This window comes from Equus caballus, chromosome 2 (assembly GCF_041296265.1).
Source record: "Equus caballus isolate H_3958 breed thoroughbred chromosome 2, TB-T2T, whole genome shotgun sequence".
NCBI lineage: Eukaryota > Metazoa > Chordata > Mammalia > Perissodactyla > Equidae > Equus > Equus caballus.
This window is the reverse complement of record NC_091685.1, coordinates 71,971,248-71,988,221: the sequence shown is the minus strand read 5'-3', so window position 1 is coordinate 71,988,221 and position 16,974 is coordinate 71,971,248. Positions and strand designations below refer to the sequence as shown.

Here is a 16,974-nt window from a genome sequence, read left to right as displayed (position 1 = left end):
TTCAAGAATACAATTGCATTTACAATTGCAACAAAAAGAATAAAATATCTAGGAATAAATTTAACCAAGGAGGTGAAAGACTTATATAATAAAAACTATAAGACATTATTGAAAGAAATTGATGATGACATAAAGAGGATGGAAAGACATTCCACGCACATGGATCAGAAGAATAAACAAAGTTAAAATACCCTCAAAAATCTCCAGATTCAAAGAAATCCCAATCAGAATCCCAATGACATTCTTCATGGAAATAGAACAAAGAATCCTAAAATTCATCTGGGGCAACCAAAGACTCCAAATTGCTAAAGCAATCCTGAGATAAAAGAACAAAGCTGGAGGCATCACAATCCCTGACTTCAAAATGTGTTACAAAGCCATGGTGATCAGAATGGCATGGTACTGATACAAAAACAGGCATACAGATCAATGGAACAGAACTGAAAGCCCAGGAATAAACCTGTACATTTACCGACAGCTAATCTTCGAGAAAGGTGCCAAGAACGTACAACAGAGAAAAGATAGTCTCTTCAATGAATGCTGTTGGGAAATCTGGACAACCTTTTGCAAAAGAACGAAAGTAGACCATTATCTCAAGCCATATACAAAAATAAACTCAAAATGGATCAAAGACTTGAAGATGAGTCCTGAAACCATAAAACTCCTGGAAGATAATATAGGTAGTACACTCTTTGACATTGAACTTAAAAGGATCTTTTTGAATACCACATCTTCTCAGAAAAGGGAAACAATAGAAAAAATAAACAAGTGGGACTTCATCAGACTAAAGAGCTTCTGCAAGGCGAAAGAAACTAGGATCACAACAAAAAAACAACCCACCAACTGGGAGAAAATATTTGCAAATCATATATCTGACAAGGGGTTAATCTCCATAATATATAAGGAACTCACACAACTCAACAACAACAAAAAAAACAGCCTGATCAAAAAATGGGCAGAGGATATGAATAGATATTTTTCCAAAGAAGATATACAGATGGCCAATAAGCACATGAAAAGATGTTCAATATCACTAATCATCAGGGAAATGCAAATCAAAACTACACTAAGATATCATGTAACACCCGTTAACATGGCTATAATCACTAAGACTAAAAATTATAAAGGTTGGAGAGGGTGTGGAGAAAAGGGAACCCTCATACACCGCTGGTGGGAATGCAAACTGGTGCTGCCACTATGGAAAACAGTATGGAAATTCCTCAGAGAACCTAAAAATAGAAATACCATATGACCCAGCTATCCCACTACTGGATACCTACCCAAACAACTTGAAATCAACAATCCAAAGTAAGATATACACCCCTATGTTCATTGCAGCACTATTCACAATAGCTAAGACATGGAAGCAATCTAAGTGCCCATCGACTGATGATTGGATAAAGATGATGTGGTACATATATACAATGGAATACTACTCAGTCATAAAAAAAGACAAAATCATCCCATATCAACAACATGGATGGACCTGGAAGGTATTATGCTAAGCAAAATAAGCCAGACTGAGAAAGACAAACACCATATGATTTCACTCATACGTAGAATATAAAGAAACACATGGACAAAGAAAACAGTTCAGTGGCTACCAGGGGAAGGGTGGCGGGGGTAAGGCACAGGGAGTGAAACAGAGCATGTATATGGTGACGGACAAGAAATAATGTACAACTGAAATTTCACAATGATGTAAACTATTATTAACTCAATAAAAAAATAGAGGAAATAAAAAAAAAATAAGTGAACTAGAAGAATGTGGGAAAAAATGTGATGATAAACTAGATAAAGATTTTCAGTACCAGATCAAATATTCACAAGAAAAAGATTGGCAATGCAATATAAAAAAGGCAAAGAATAAAATACAATTTACAGAGAAGTAAGTCAACATGGCCAAAAGAATATGACACAATAAAATTCACTCACAATCAGAAAATCACAAATGAAATCAATGAAATACATCATTTATACGACTGGTAACAATAAAACAAGAGATAATATTGACAAAGCCTGTTTAATATTTGAAACTCAATCAGTGCTATGTGCCACATTAATATAAGGCAGAAAAATCATATGATCATCTCAACTGATTCAGAAAAAAAGTTTGATAAAATTCACTGACTCTTCGTAAAACTGGACTAGAATTCCTTAATCTGATAATGGATATTTTTTTAAAAACTTGAGTTAATATGATATATTCACTCCCTTGAATCAAGAACATGACACTTCTATTCAACATTCAACTGAAGGGTGTATTTTGAAGAAAAGAAACTGTTAATTTTAGTATAGCCCAGTTTATTTAATCCTTTTATTTACAGTTAGAATTTTTAAGGACAAGTTTAAAAGGACAAATCACTAGAGGACAAAATATATTTACAACACATATAACTAACAAAGGGTTTCTATCCAGAATATACCCACAACTCCCAGAAACCAAAAGAAAATCAACAGAATGGAAAAATGTGCAAGACAATTGAATAGACACTTGACAAAAGAAGATATAATCTTGACAAGGACTTTTTGGGTATGACACCAGAAGCACAAGTAACAAAAGCAAAAATAAACAAGTGGAACTATATCAAACTAAAATGCTTCTGGCACAGCAAAGGAAACAATAAACAAAATGAAAAGGCAACCTATTGAATGGGAGAAAATATTTGCAAACCATATATTTGATAAGGGGTTAAGATCCAAAACACATAAGGAACTTACACTTCTCAATAGCCAAAAAAAAAATGTAAACTAAAATGAATTTGCTATTATTAATTAGTGATAGCAATTTAAAAATGGGCAAAGGAACTGAGTAGAAGACTCAAAAGAAGTAGAACTCAAAAGACGACATACAAATGACCAACAGGTGTATGAAAAGGTGCTCAACCAAACTAATTACCGGGAAAAATGCAAATCAAGATCACAATGAGAGATCACCTCACTCTTGTTAATATTATCAAAAAGAAAAGAGATAGCAAATACTAGTGTGGATATGGAGAAAAGGGAATCCTTGTGCACTGTTGGTGGGAATGTAAATTGGTACAGTTATGGAAAATAGTAGGGAAGTTTCTCAAAAAATTCAAAGAGAACTACCATATGATCTAGCAACTCCACCTCTGGGTATATATCCAAAGGAAATGAAATCAGTATATTTAAGAGATAGCTGTACTCCCATGTTCACTGCAGCATTATTCACAGTAGGCAAGACATGGAAACTACCTAAGTGTCCACCAATAGATGGATTATAAAGAAAATGTGGTATATATACACAATAGAATATTATTCAGCCTTATGAAAGAAGGAAATCTTTGGAGGACATTATGCTAAGTGAAATAAGCCAGACAGAGAAATACAAACATTGTATGATATAACATAGATGTGGAATCTAAAAATGTCGAACTCAGAGAAACAGAGGATAGAACAGTGGTTGCCAGGGGCTAGGAGGTGGGGGAATGGGGAGATACTGGTAAAGGGTACAAACTTTCAGTTACAGGATGAATAAGTCCTAGAGATCTAATATACAGCATGGTTAACTATAATTAATAATACCATATAGTATACTTGAAATTTGCTAAGAGAGTAAATCTCAAGTGTTCTCACCACATGTGCATACGCACACACACACAAAATGGTAACTGTGAGGCGATGGTTATGTTAATTGGCTTGACTGTGGTAAACATCACACAAGGGATGCTTATATCAAAACTCTATGTTGTATACCTTAGATATAGTCAGTGTTTTAATTTTTCAATCATAACTCAATGAAGCTGGGAAAAAAATTAAAAGCCTATTCACATGGCCACATCCAGTTGCAAAAGGAAGCTGGGAAACGTAGTCTCTGCTTAGGCAGCCATGTGCCAGCTCACATCCTTGCAGGCATGGGGAGATCTATTAATAAAACGGAGGAAGGGAAAATTGGAAACTGCAGGACAGTAGCAATTTCTGCCACACATGGACACACATACACACATCATGTCAGTAAAATGTGAGAATAGATCATGAAAAAGGAAGCCATGGGCTCCAGGCAATAAGAGATCTAACATCAGAACAGGTTAGGGAAAGGCTAGGATGACATCTTTACAGCAGGCCAAAGGAAAAACTTGTCTGGTTTGGAGAAGCTCAGAAGGGATTCCAAAGAAATGTTTCCAAGAAAATTATATTAATATAATACCTAATTTATTTAAATGCTCTGAGAACAGATAACCATATCTAGGGGAGAGCCTGGCAACAAACTAGAAATAAGCATGTAGAAAACAAAGCAAAAAATCACACATTCAATAAAGGGAAAATGAAATACTGTGCAAGAAAGAAATGTAGTCATGGTACAATATATCTTAGCTTTGAATAGAATATATGTGGTCATAACAATACCAACACTGTATATTGATTTAATTAAAATTATATTTGGAGGATGTGGGGATGGGAAGTATAGATGTACATGGTGAGATCAGGGGGAAAAAAATAGATGGGTGAAATGCAGCTAAATCCTTATCTTCCAAAGGACGAAGCCCACAGATAATGCCTAAAACTAAAATAAATAAATAAACATTTTTTAAAAATTAAGAAGTAATAGTACCGGTAACTGATTTATAATTATATTGATACAAAAGAAAAGAAATAGTTAAAAGAACTGAAAGTGGTTGACTCTGGAAAGCAGAAAATAAGGTGAGGAATGAGGTCTAGGGACCGCTGTTTGGTAAAAGACTTCCAGAACTAGTGGGCATTTTAAATTATGTGCATAAACAACTTTCATAACAGAAGAACTAAATTTTTAAATAAAAACAAAATTCATGTGAAAAACAGAAACATAATCTCTAGGTGGCAGGGTTATGGATAATTTCAATTTTCTAGCATAGTTTTTGGTATTTTTGAAATGTTTTACAATGTAAACATACTATTATAGTCACGGGGAAAAAATGGGTAGTTTAAAAAAAAAAATGTAGTGGAGGGGCTTTTGTTCCTGGCCATGACAATGTAACTCATATTGGATTAATCTCCCACTAAAAGTAACCATAAATGATGGACAAAAAATACATTTAAAAACTGTTTGGAATAATTGATGCAGGCAAGGCCTAATGGACAACAGTGGAGAGAAGGCAAATACATGAGATGAGCTCCACTTCGTCCCAGCTTTTTCCCTGAGGGCATTTTCTACATATTAGCACAGATAAACAGATACAAGCAGAAAGCAACAGTCTTACTGGGCTGTGAAGTCTCAGGCTACCAAAGTGACTCAGACTTCAAGGACAAAATCAGGAAGGGAAGTAAACAATTGAAAAGAAACGCTTAAATCTATGTAAAAGTCCCCTAACAGCAGCAGCAGCAGCAGCAAATCCCCTCTATTTTTGGCTAACTCTGCATCCACAAAGCAACACTCCAGGAAAACCAGCATAAAACAGCAGCTAGGAGGATAAAAGGCTGAGCAAAGATATGAGCAGCTAGGCGGTATTCGGGAGAAAGATCAGAGATCAAGTCCCACGAACGTGGAGGGGACTTGGTAACATCAAAAATTTTTAGTTGAGATCGCAGAAAGATCAAGACATAGGTATAAGGGCTACATGTTAGAATAAGTTAAAAACTAGAAATACAAACAAACAGAACCTAGCGAAGTCTAATACAAACCTCAATAGTGTCAAGGTAACATACTGGTATTATTTAGTTTTAAGAAGAAAACAAATTTCTTTGAATAAAGATAACATTATCCAGAAGCTATTAAATTTTTCAACCACAACGTCTGACATCCAATCAAATATTGTAAAACTTGGGTACAAAAACTACAACCTGTCCCCTGGTTTTGTATAGCCTACAAGCTAAGAATGGTTTTTACATTTTTAAAGGGCTGTACAAAAATTTAAAAAGAAGAATAACATGGATAACATGGGCTCACAAAGCCTAGAATGATTACAATCTTGCAATTTATAGAAAAAGTTTGTTGACCTCTGTTACAAAGCATGGGTTATTAAAAAAAAAAAAAAAAAAGGAAAAAAAAATGACTGAAAACCAAGAAGAAAAGAGAGAACAGAAACAGAACAGACACAGATAACAATAGAAACAGATATAGATAACTCAGATACGAGATTTACCATGCAGGGATTTTAAAATAACTTCAATTAATATGTTTAAGAAAACAGAGGAAGAGATGGACCAAATGGATAAATCTATGGATATTTTCAACAGAAAATTGGAATCTATAAAAGAATATCAGATGGACATTTTAGAATTGAAAAACACTATCTGATATTTTGAGCTCACTGGATTCTTTAAACATAGGTTAGAGACAGCAGAAGACAGGATGAGTGAAATGATAGAGAGATCCAAAGAAATATCCAAACTGAAGCAAAAAGGAAAAAATGTAAAAAAGCAGACTAGAGCATAAAAGATACATGTGATAAATATAAAGGGTCTAAGACATGTGTAACTGGAGTCCAAAAAGAGTAACAGAAATAATGGAGCAGAAGCAGTATAGGAAGACCCAACGGACAGAATTTTCCCAAAACTGAAAAAAAGGTTTATGAAGCTGACAAAACTCAAAGCAAGTTAAAGACAAAGAAAATTATATCTAGGCATATCACGGTAAAACTGTGGAAAATCAAAGAGAAACTATTAAAGCAGTTTGAAGAAAAATACATATTGCTTTCAAAGGAACAAAATAAGACATATAACTGACATATAATTACGAATGCCAGAAGAAAATGTAGACACCTTTAAAGCACAAAAAAACAAATGAAATAAAGCACAAACAAAACAAAACAAAGCCCCCTAAACCCCATCTACCTAGATTTTCACACACAGTGAAAATATTCCTTTAAACCAGAGGTGCAATAAAGATCTTTTCAGACAAACAAAAGCTGAGGGAATTTACAAAGAGCAGATCTGCACTACAGGAAACACTAAAGGAAGTTCTTCAGACTAAGGGGAAAAAATGTCAAATGGAAGTATGTAACTTCAAGAAGGAATAAACAGCATTATAAAGAATAAATTGTGGGTAAAAGTAAATGAATACTGACAGCTTAGGATAATAATGTCTTATGAACCATATAAGACATATGGAAATAAAATATATAATAACAATAGTATAAAAGGATAGAAGGGGATAAATGGAGTAATATTGTTAAAAGCACATGCATGGTTTGAGAAGGGATATAAATACTAAATTAAGGTAGATTTAAATGAGCATTATGGTAGAATTAAACAAGAATGCAAATTATAACCTCTAGGACCACAACAAAAGGGTAAATATGAAAAATATATTTAAAGACAAATAGAAGAGAAAAATGAAATGCTTGATCATTCCAAAAGGAGGAATGAAAAGAGTCAAAGGAATAAAAGAATAAACAAAGAACAGATGGGACAAATAAAAAACATACAGCACGACAGTACACAGACTAAAAATCAAACCATATCAGTAATTACATTACATATAAATAAACACCCAGATTAAAAGACAAAGATTTTCAGGCTGGATTTGAGGTAAGAGATGCATTTAAACATAAGAAGCCAGAGAAATTGAAAGAAAAAGATATACCAAGCAAACATTAACCAAAAGAAGGCTTGCTGGTGTAGCTATACAGTATGAGATAAAGGAGACCTTACAGGAAGTAATGTTACTAGAGATAACAAGAGACATAAAATATTAAAGAGTCAGTGCAACAGGAAGATGCATAAAAGCACTGATGCTATAACCTAAACAATCTAATGCAACAAGCTAAACAATCAATGCAATAATCTAAATTGCTCTGTACTAAATAACTTAGCTTCAAAATATAAAGAGCAAAGATGGACAGAATTGAGAAAATGACAAACCCGCAAATATACTTAGAGATTTTAACACTCCTCTTTCAGTAGCCAATACAACAAGCAGACAAAAATAATCAGTAAAATTATAGAAGATTTGAACATCATAATTAAACAACTCAACACAGAATATACATACATACAACTATACCCAATAACTGCGAAATACACATTCAAGCACATGCGAAATATTTACCAGAATGGACTATAAATTGGGTGATAAAGCAAGTCTCAAAAATTTCAAAGGACTGAAATCATGCTCAAGCACGATGTTCTGTGACAATACAATTAAACTAGAAAGCAGTAACAGAAAGATAACTAGAAAAAACCCAAAGTGTTATAAAATTGAATGCAAAATACTTGCAAATAATCCAAAGATCCAATGGGAATTACAGCATAAATTTAATCTGAAATTTAAATCTTTCCACAGAGGGGCCAGCCAGTGGTGTTGCGGTTAAGTTCGCGTGCTCTGCTTGGCAGCCCAGCGTTTGTGGGTTTGGATCCTGAGCACAGACCTATACATAGCTCATCAAGCCACCATTGCTCATCAAGCCATGCTGTGGCGGTGTCCCATATACAAAATAGAGGAAGATTGGCACAGATGTTAGCTTAGGGACAATCTTACCCACTTCCCCTCCCCGCCCCCACACCAAAAAAACTTCCCCAGAGAAAACTCCAAGTCCAGATGGCTTCACAAGTAAATTCTTCCAAATACTTAAAAGAAAAATAATAGTACTATTTCACAAACTTTTCCAGAAAGTAAGAAAAAAGGGAATATTTTCCAACTTGTTTTCTAAGGTCAGTTTCATAATTGATACCAAAATACCATAAGCATCTTAGAAAAAAGGAAAATTACAGGCAAACATCTCTCATAAATTACTTTCCATCACAGTGGGTGTAGGTGTTACATGTTTAGAAGGGAAAAACAGTCAAATGTGAGAAAAATGTTTATAGCAACATCATCCATGTTTAAATAATTAAAGACAAATAGAGAAATTCTGGGAAGATGGCAAAGAACATAGTTTTGTTTTTTAAAAATCTCCCTGATACCTGCACAAAAGAGACGAAATCAGGACAGCAAAACCAAATACCTATGAACAACATCTAAACCAAATCTAGGTGACAAGATATCCTCACAACCCCCAAAATACATGTGAATGGGGAAAAAAATCACTGACAGCCTCCAGACTCAGGTAGTTACAGCATCTGTGCAAAAGAAAGCAGAGAGAAACAACAGGGCACCTGACAGACCCCAGATCAGGAGAACGCCAAAATAGCCAGTAGGTATTCCCAAGCAAGTGTTATGGGCCAATTTAAGAATAGCAGCTGAAATGGGAATGGTTTTCACACCTTCCAATTTGCAAGTAAATGGAAGGGATGAATGGAAAAGTCGAAAAGGGTTGGGACAGTCTGGACACTAAGAATTCTCAAAACTAACTGATTAAAGCTCCCTTCTAGAATAAAGCCCACACTGAGAAGAAAATTCTGGAAGGAGAATCCAAATTGACCTGTGCAGGAATAATAGAAACAAAGAAAAGAGAAAAGTGAGGGAAGAGCAGAAACTACAAGGCCGTAATTTCTAAACATTTCATCAAAGTAACAGAAGAGGAAGCTCTAAGCTATGAAGTTAGAAAAGCTATTTTGACTAATTCTTCCCTTCTAAAAGTTTAGCAAATCTAATTTCACATGCAAATAACATAATAGGGTCATCACTGAATTCCGTACAAAGTTATTATAAGAAAAAACAGAAGTAAAAGAATAATATCCCTATTGACTGGAGTTTCCCAAATTTGGCACTATTGGGTCAGGTAATTCTTTGTTTGGGGGAGCACCTGGCACAGTATGCACTGTAGAAGATTTACCAGCTTCTCTGGCCTCTACCCACTAGACACTTGTAGTACCTTTCCCTGGTGGCAACCAAAAATGTCTCCAGACAATGGCAAAATCATGCTTGGTTGAGAACTGCTGCTACAGACAATTAAAACTCACAAAACAAATTAAAATTATAACCTAGCATTGCAAAATTAACTAGAAAAATTAAGAACATGATATGACACGAGAACAAATAAATTACAACGAGAAAATAATCAAGAATGAGGCAGCTGATAGAGCTCAGGAAAGACTAGGAAAAAGAACTTAGAAATAAAGATTCTAGAATAAACACAAGATCATATAAACAAAACAGACTATGTCTTAAGAGATATGGAAGGTGAGCAGGAGAAAAATATTTAATTAAAGAAAAAAGTGACAAAAAGGATTCAAGAGAAAGGGACACATACAGAAGAAAGGCAAAGAAGATCCAAAATACACATAGTAGAAGTCCCTGAAGTAGACTTAAGGAACAAAACAGAAAACTGTGACTCAGGAACACTTTCCTAAAATTGGGGAGGGAGAAGATTGGAAACCACATGTAAAAAAAACACACCACAAGGAGGAAAAACTACAAAACTGATGAAAAAGATCAAAGAAATACAAAGTAAATGGAGATATTATCCCATGTGTATGGATAGGAAGACTCAATATTGTCAAGATGTCAGTTCTTACCAAGATGATCTATGAATTCAAAGCAATCCCAACCAAAATCCTAGCAAGTTATTTTGTGGATATCGACAAATTGATTCCAAAGTTTATGTGGAGAGGCAAAAGACTCAGAACAGCCAACACAAGATTGAACAAAGGAATGACACTACTAAAAGATACAGTAATCAAGACAGTGTGATATTGGTGAAAGAATAGGAAATAGATCAATGGAATAGAACAAAGAGACTAGAAACAGACTCACACATATATAGGCAACTGATATTTAACAAAGGAGCAAAGGCAATTCAATGGAGAAAGGATAGTCTTTTCAACAATTGGTGCTGGAACAACTGGACATCCATAGGCCAAAAAAAAAAAAGGTATCTAGACACAGACTTTACACACTTCACACTTAAAATCAATCAGAGACATAAATGTAAAAATGCAAAACTATAAAACTCCTAGAAGATAACGTAAGAGAAAATCCAGATGACCTTGGGTTTGGCAAGGACTTTTTCAGATATAATGCCAAAGGCATGATTAGTGAAAGAGAGAATTAATAAGCTGGATTTCATTAAATTGAAAACTTCTTCATTAAAATTAAAAATTTTTCATTAAAATTAAACAGTGACAGAAACACACTGTCAAGACAATGAGAAGACAAGTCACAGACTGGGAGAAACTATTTGCAAAAGACAAACACAAAAAGGATTGTTAACCAAAATTTACAAAGAATTCTTAAAAGTCAACAGGAAAACAAACAACCCAAGTAAAAAATGGGCAAAAGATCTGAACAGAGACCTCAGCAAAGAAGATACACAGATGGCAAATAAGCATACGGAAAGAGGCTTCACATCATATGCTATTAGGGCACTGCAAATTAAAACATGTGCTACCACTACACATCTATCATGATGGGTAAAATCCAAAACGCTGACAACATCAAATGCTGCTGAGGATGTGGAGCAAGTGGAACTCTCATTCTTTTCTGATGGAAATGTAAAATGGTACAGCCACTTTGTTAAACAGTTTGGCAGTTTCTTATAAAACTAAACATATTCTTAAGCATACAATCTAGCAATCATACTCCTTGGTATTTACTCAGATGAACTGAAATCCTATGTCCACATAAAAAACTGCACTCAGATTTTTACAGCAGTTTTATTTGTAACTGCCAAAACCTGGAATCAATCAAGATGTCCTTTAATAGGTGAATACCCATATAAACAAACTGTGGTATAGCCATACAATGTAACATTATTCAGCACTAAAAAGAAGTGAGCTATCTAGCGATGAAAAGACATGAAGGAATCTTAAATGCATATTATTAAGTGAAAGAAGCCAGTCTGAAAAGGCTACGTAACGTATGATACCAACTGTAGGACATTCTGGAAAAGGCAAAACTATGGGACAGTACAAAGGTCAGCGGTTGTTAGGAGTTTGTGGGGAACATGGGATAAACAGGTAAAATGTACACTACCAAGAGTGAACCCTAACGTAAACTATGGGTTTTGGGTGATAATAATGTGTCAACGTTGGTTTGTCGACTCTAACGAAAGCACCCCTTGTGGGCGGCTGTTGATGGCTGGGGAGGATAAACATGTGGGAGGAGGGGGTATATGGAAATTCTCTGTACTTCCTGTTCAATTTTGCTGTGAACCCAAAACTACTCTAAAACAAAAGTCTTTTAAAAGAATAAACCCAAATACACTAAATACTAGAAAAATAAACCCAACACCAAAATATATTTTAAGAAAACTACTGGACTTTAAGGAAACAGATAGATATCCTTTGAGTATTCAAGCAGAAAGACCAAGTCAGTTACAAGGAAAAGAAAATAAGATTGTCACCAGGCTTTCTGAAAATTATGCCTTATGCCAGAATATAACAAAGTTATATTAAAGATATTCAAAGAAAGGAAATGTAAGCCAAGGAGGTATATTCAGCCAAACTGATCTCCCAGAATAAAGTCTTCAGACAAACTGTTATGAACGTGCAAAATCTCTGGTTATATTGTTCACACGAGCCCCTCCTAAGGAATCTATTATAAAAGGAGCTTAAGACAATCAAAATGATGAGATGGACAGAAGGATTGGAAGACTAAAGAACATCACAGGTTCTTTATGTTTGTCATTTAATCCACAAAGCAATCCTTGATAATAGTGTTTCCATTCCACACATGGAGAAACTGAACGTCAATGTCAGAGGAATTTGCGCATGGTTTCTGGGCAAGTGATGGAACCAGAACTGGAACCAAAACCCATTCCTTATCCACAACATAAAGCTGCTCCCACATACACATTAAATAAAGCTTTGCGTCTTTGCATATACAGTCATGTGTTGTGTAATGACAGTGATATATTCTGAGAAATGCGTTATTAGGCGAGTTCGTCATTGTGCATCCTAAATGACATAGCCTACTACATGCCTAGATGGTATAACCTACTATACACGTAAGCTATCTGATATAGTTCATTGCTCCTAGGCTACAAACCTGTACAGCGTGTTACTGCCCTGAATACTATAGGCAACTGTAACACAATTCTAAGTATTTGTGTATCTAAACATATCTCAACATAGACAAGGTACAGTAAAAATATGGTCTAAGAGATAAAAAATGGTATACTTGTATATGGCAATTACCGTGAATAGAGCTTGCAGGACTGGAATTGCTCTGAGTGAGTCAGTAAGTTAGTGGTGAGTGAATGTGAAGGCCTAGGACATTTCTGTACACTACTACAGACTTTATAAACACTGTACACTTACACTACACTAAATTGATAAAAAAATAATTTTCTTTCTTTGAGAATAAATTAACCTTAGCTTACAGTAACTTTTTACTTTATAAACTTTTAAATTTTTTAAAACTTTTTGACTCTTTTGTAATAATACTTAGCTTAAAATACAAACACATTTTATAGCTGTACAAAAATATTTTCTCTTTGTATCCTTATTCTACAAGCTTTTTTCTATTTTTAATTTTTTTTTTACTTTTTAACTTCTTTATTAAAAATTAAGATACAAACACACACATTAGCCTAGGCCTACGCAGGGTCAGCATCATCAATACCACTGTCTTCCACCTCAACATCTTGTCCCACTGGAAGGTCTTCAGGGGCATTAACACGCATGGAGCTCATCTCCTATGATAACAATGCCTTCTTCTGGAACACCTCCTGAAGGACCTGACTGAGGCTCTTCTTCAGGAGGTGTCACTCTTTTCAGAAATATGTCCACGGTGGTTTGTTTGGTTTGTTTCTTTTTTTCATCATAGATCTGCTTATAAGCAGATAATATACCATGAACATTCCCCTCTATTAAGGAAAATCTTTCAGTGCTGGCATCCATGTTTTCAAACTTTTTAAAGAGCTCGTTGAGGTCTGCAAAAGCTTCTGCTAAACTCTTCACTGTGAATTTTCTTGAGTGCTCTTATTTTTCTTCTCCTGCAGTTTCCTTTTCTCTTGCCTCTTCTTCAGCTATGTGTTCCTGTTCCAGTTCCAACAACTCCTCAGTAGTCACTTCCTCAGGAACCACCTCTAGGAACTCCTCAGCGTCATCCTCAATCACACTCAAGTTAAAGTTGTTTGCCATCTCAACCACAGCTTTGTTGATTTTTGCCACCTCCTTATCCTTGGCAAGTCCTTTGAAGGCATGGACGAACTTCTTGAGTGTCTTCTTCCAGATGCCATTCACACACTCCTTGGTGACATCACCCCAAGCCCAAGTAAGGTTCCTGATGCAGTCATAAATGTTGTAATCCTTCCAGAATTGCATCAGTGTCTTCCTCAGTTGCAGCAATAGCCTGGGCAAAAGTCCTCCTCAGGCAGTAGGCCTTAAAAGCTTCTATAACTCCTTGATAGACCGGATGGATCAAAGAGGTGGTGTTTGGAAGGAGAAATACAGCTTTGATATTAGGATGAAGATCACCAATAAAAGAAGGATGTCTGAGAGCATATCAACAATAAGCAATGGGGCCGGCCTCATGGCCAAGTGGTTAAGCTTGCGCGCTCCACCGTGGCGGCCCAGGGTTTTGCTGGTTCAGATCCTGGGCGCCGACATGGCACTGCTCATCAGGCCACGTTGAGGCGGCATCCCACAGGCCACAACTAGAAGGACCCACAACTAAAATACACAACTATGTACTGGGGGAATTTGGGGAGAAAAAGCAGAAAGAAAAAAAATAGATGGGCAACAGTGGTTAGCTCAGGTGCCAATCTTTAGGAAAAAAAAATGAAGATTGGCAACTGTTGTTAGCTCAGGTGCCAATCTTTAAAAAAATAAGTTCCTTTAAAAAAAAATAATAGTAAAATCTTGAAGGTTATGTTATTCTCCAAACCATATTTCTCTATTTTGCAGCATAGCAATTCAGGAGGGCATCTTGGAAGAGAAGCTGGGTCATCCATGACTTCTTATTACTCCTGTAGTACACTGGCAGTATGTGCTTACTGATATGTAAGGCTTGAAGGCCTTGGGGTTCTCACTAAGCCAGATCACAAAGCATTTCAATTTGTAGCCTGCCACATTGCCCCCAAGCAAGACTGTTACCCTATCCTTAGAAGCCTTGAAACCTGGCTTTGACTTGGCCTCCTTATGGATGAAAGTCATTTTAAGGATCCATTTCCAGAACAGGGAGGTTTCATCTATATTGAATATTTGCTCTGGCAAGTAATTTTCCTCCACAATCAGCTTATCTAAAGTTTCCAAAAATTTTTCAGCTGCCCTCACATCAGCATTTGCAGACTCACCACTTAATTTCATATTATGTACTGATAATGATTCTTGAATTATTTAAACCACCCAGAGCCAGCAGTAAATTCAACATCATAGTCAGGTCCAGCCTTTTCTTTCAACATTGCAAAGAAACGTTTTGCTTTGGCTGTGATCATCAAGATACTGAGAGGGATATGCTTCTGTGTCTGGTCTTTATTCGAAGTCATTAGAAGTTTCTCCATGTCTGATACAGGCCCTTCTCAAATTTTTATTAGTCTCATTGCCTTCAATGAGGCAGATCCTTTGAAAGCTTCTGTAACTTTGTTCTTCAAGATCATAGGGTGGAATGGGACATGCCCGACTGGCAAGCAATAACCATCACTGATTTTCCACCTACGTAGTCCTTAACCACTTTTTTCTCTTTCTTAATCACTTTTAATTTTGTTTTCAGGTCAATCACTTGACGTGATCTCTTACTGGCAACATTAGCAGCAGATTTTGTATGCTTGGGGGCAACAATGAACAAAACAACATAAGATTAAATCAAACACAAGAGAAAATAGTGCGATCAAAAGATGTAGTAAGCATGAGATGTCCGAGGCTGCTGTCAGAATAACACAGCATGCTATATTACAGTAAAATCGTTTTTGTAAGTACAGTCAGAAAAGTACACTCTAAAATAACAATAAAAAGTATAGTGGGGTAAATATATAAAGCAGTAACATAGTCATTTATTATCATTATCAAGTATTATGGACTGCACATAATTGTATGTGCTATACTTTTATACGACTGGCAGTACAGTAGGTTTGTTTACACCACCATCACCACCAACAGGTGAGTAATGTGCTGTGCTACAACATTACGACAGCTACATGGGACCTCTGTTGTATATGCAGTCTGTTGTTGACCAAAACGTCGTTATGTGGTGCATGACTATACTGGAATTGCATTTGCCCTGAATTTCATTTTCTTCCTTATCTACCCAATGAGCTCTTTTTTATCTTTGGCCTAACTCAAAATCACTTGCTGTCTCTGTGGCTTTCCCTTACCCAAAAGGGCCATATTATCATCAATGAAACTGGATAGCATTGATAACATAAAGCCTCCTGAACTGTGGCTCCACAGCTTTTCACACACAACACCTCTAACGCAGACTTTGTCACACATGATTTCCTTGATGGTAAGAACTGTGACATCTGTGTCCTAAAATCCCAGCACAAAGCATATTATTCTAAGTAAATGTAGTTGGGGAAAAACTTAAAAAGAGGGCAGAAGACGACTCTGGGAAGTGTTTAACTATCCAAAATAAAGTTAATTACTTAAACATCTCTGCACTACCTCTTAACTTTGTGCATATTTTATTCTTACTCTTTTCATGCAATATTATCATTTATTTGTTTTCATTTGTTATGTGTCCTCTGAGAGCAAGGATAATTTTTTACTCTTTGTAGCTCTAGCACCCACCGCATAATAGTACACACAGCCAGTAAATGTTCAATAAATAGTTGGGAAATTGAATTAAAAAAATAAAATAAATGATAAACTAAATTACTTCTCAGTTCCAATTCTATGCAGATGGATAATTTTAATACGTAGAAGGAAAGCCTTGCTTTCACATTGCCTATATATTATCATACATCAAATTACAAATATTTAAGCAACAAAAATTTTCCACAAGAGCTATCAGAATCTGATGTTTTTAAAGTAGGAGTTCTAATGGGAATGAACATATATAGGACTTTTAGACTACAAAATAATCTGCAATTCTTATCATTATTTTTGAAAGTGTTTTGGCCTGGAGGCAGTTTTTTCCTGAATAAAGCCTGAGGCATTTTGAGAACAGGCTCAGACTGAGACATAAGCATATTAAATTACTAGTATTTTTGGTTTTGATTGGTATTTGGGATACAACTGCACAATTTCCAGACACGAGAGTGTGAACAAATT

At 35.5% G+C, this 16,974-nt stretch overlaps 1 protein-coding gene across 33 annotated transcripts in view; it reads right to left on the bottom strand.

Annotated features, from left to right (window-relative positions):
* The window catches only part of NEK1 (NIMA related kinase 1), a 220,044-nt gene that overhangs the window by 45,556 nt on the left and 157,514 nt on the right, over window positions 1-16,974 (bottom strand). The gene's annotated exons all lie outside the window — the stretch shown is intronic.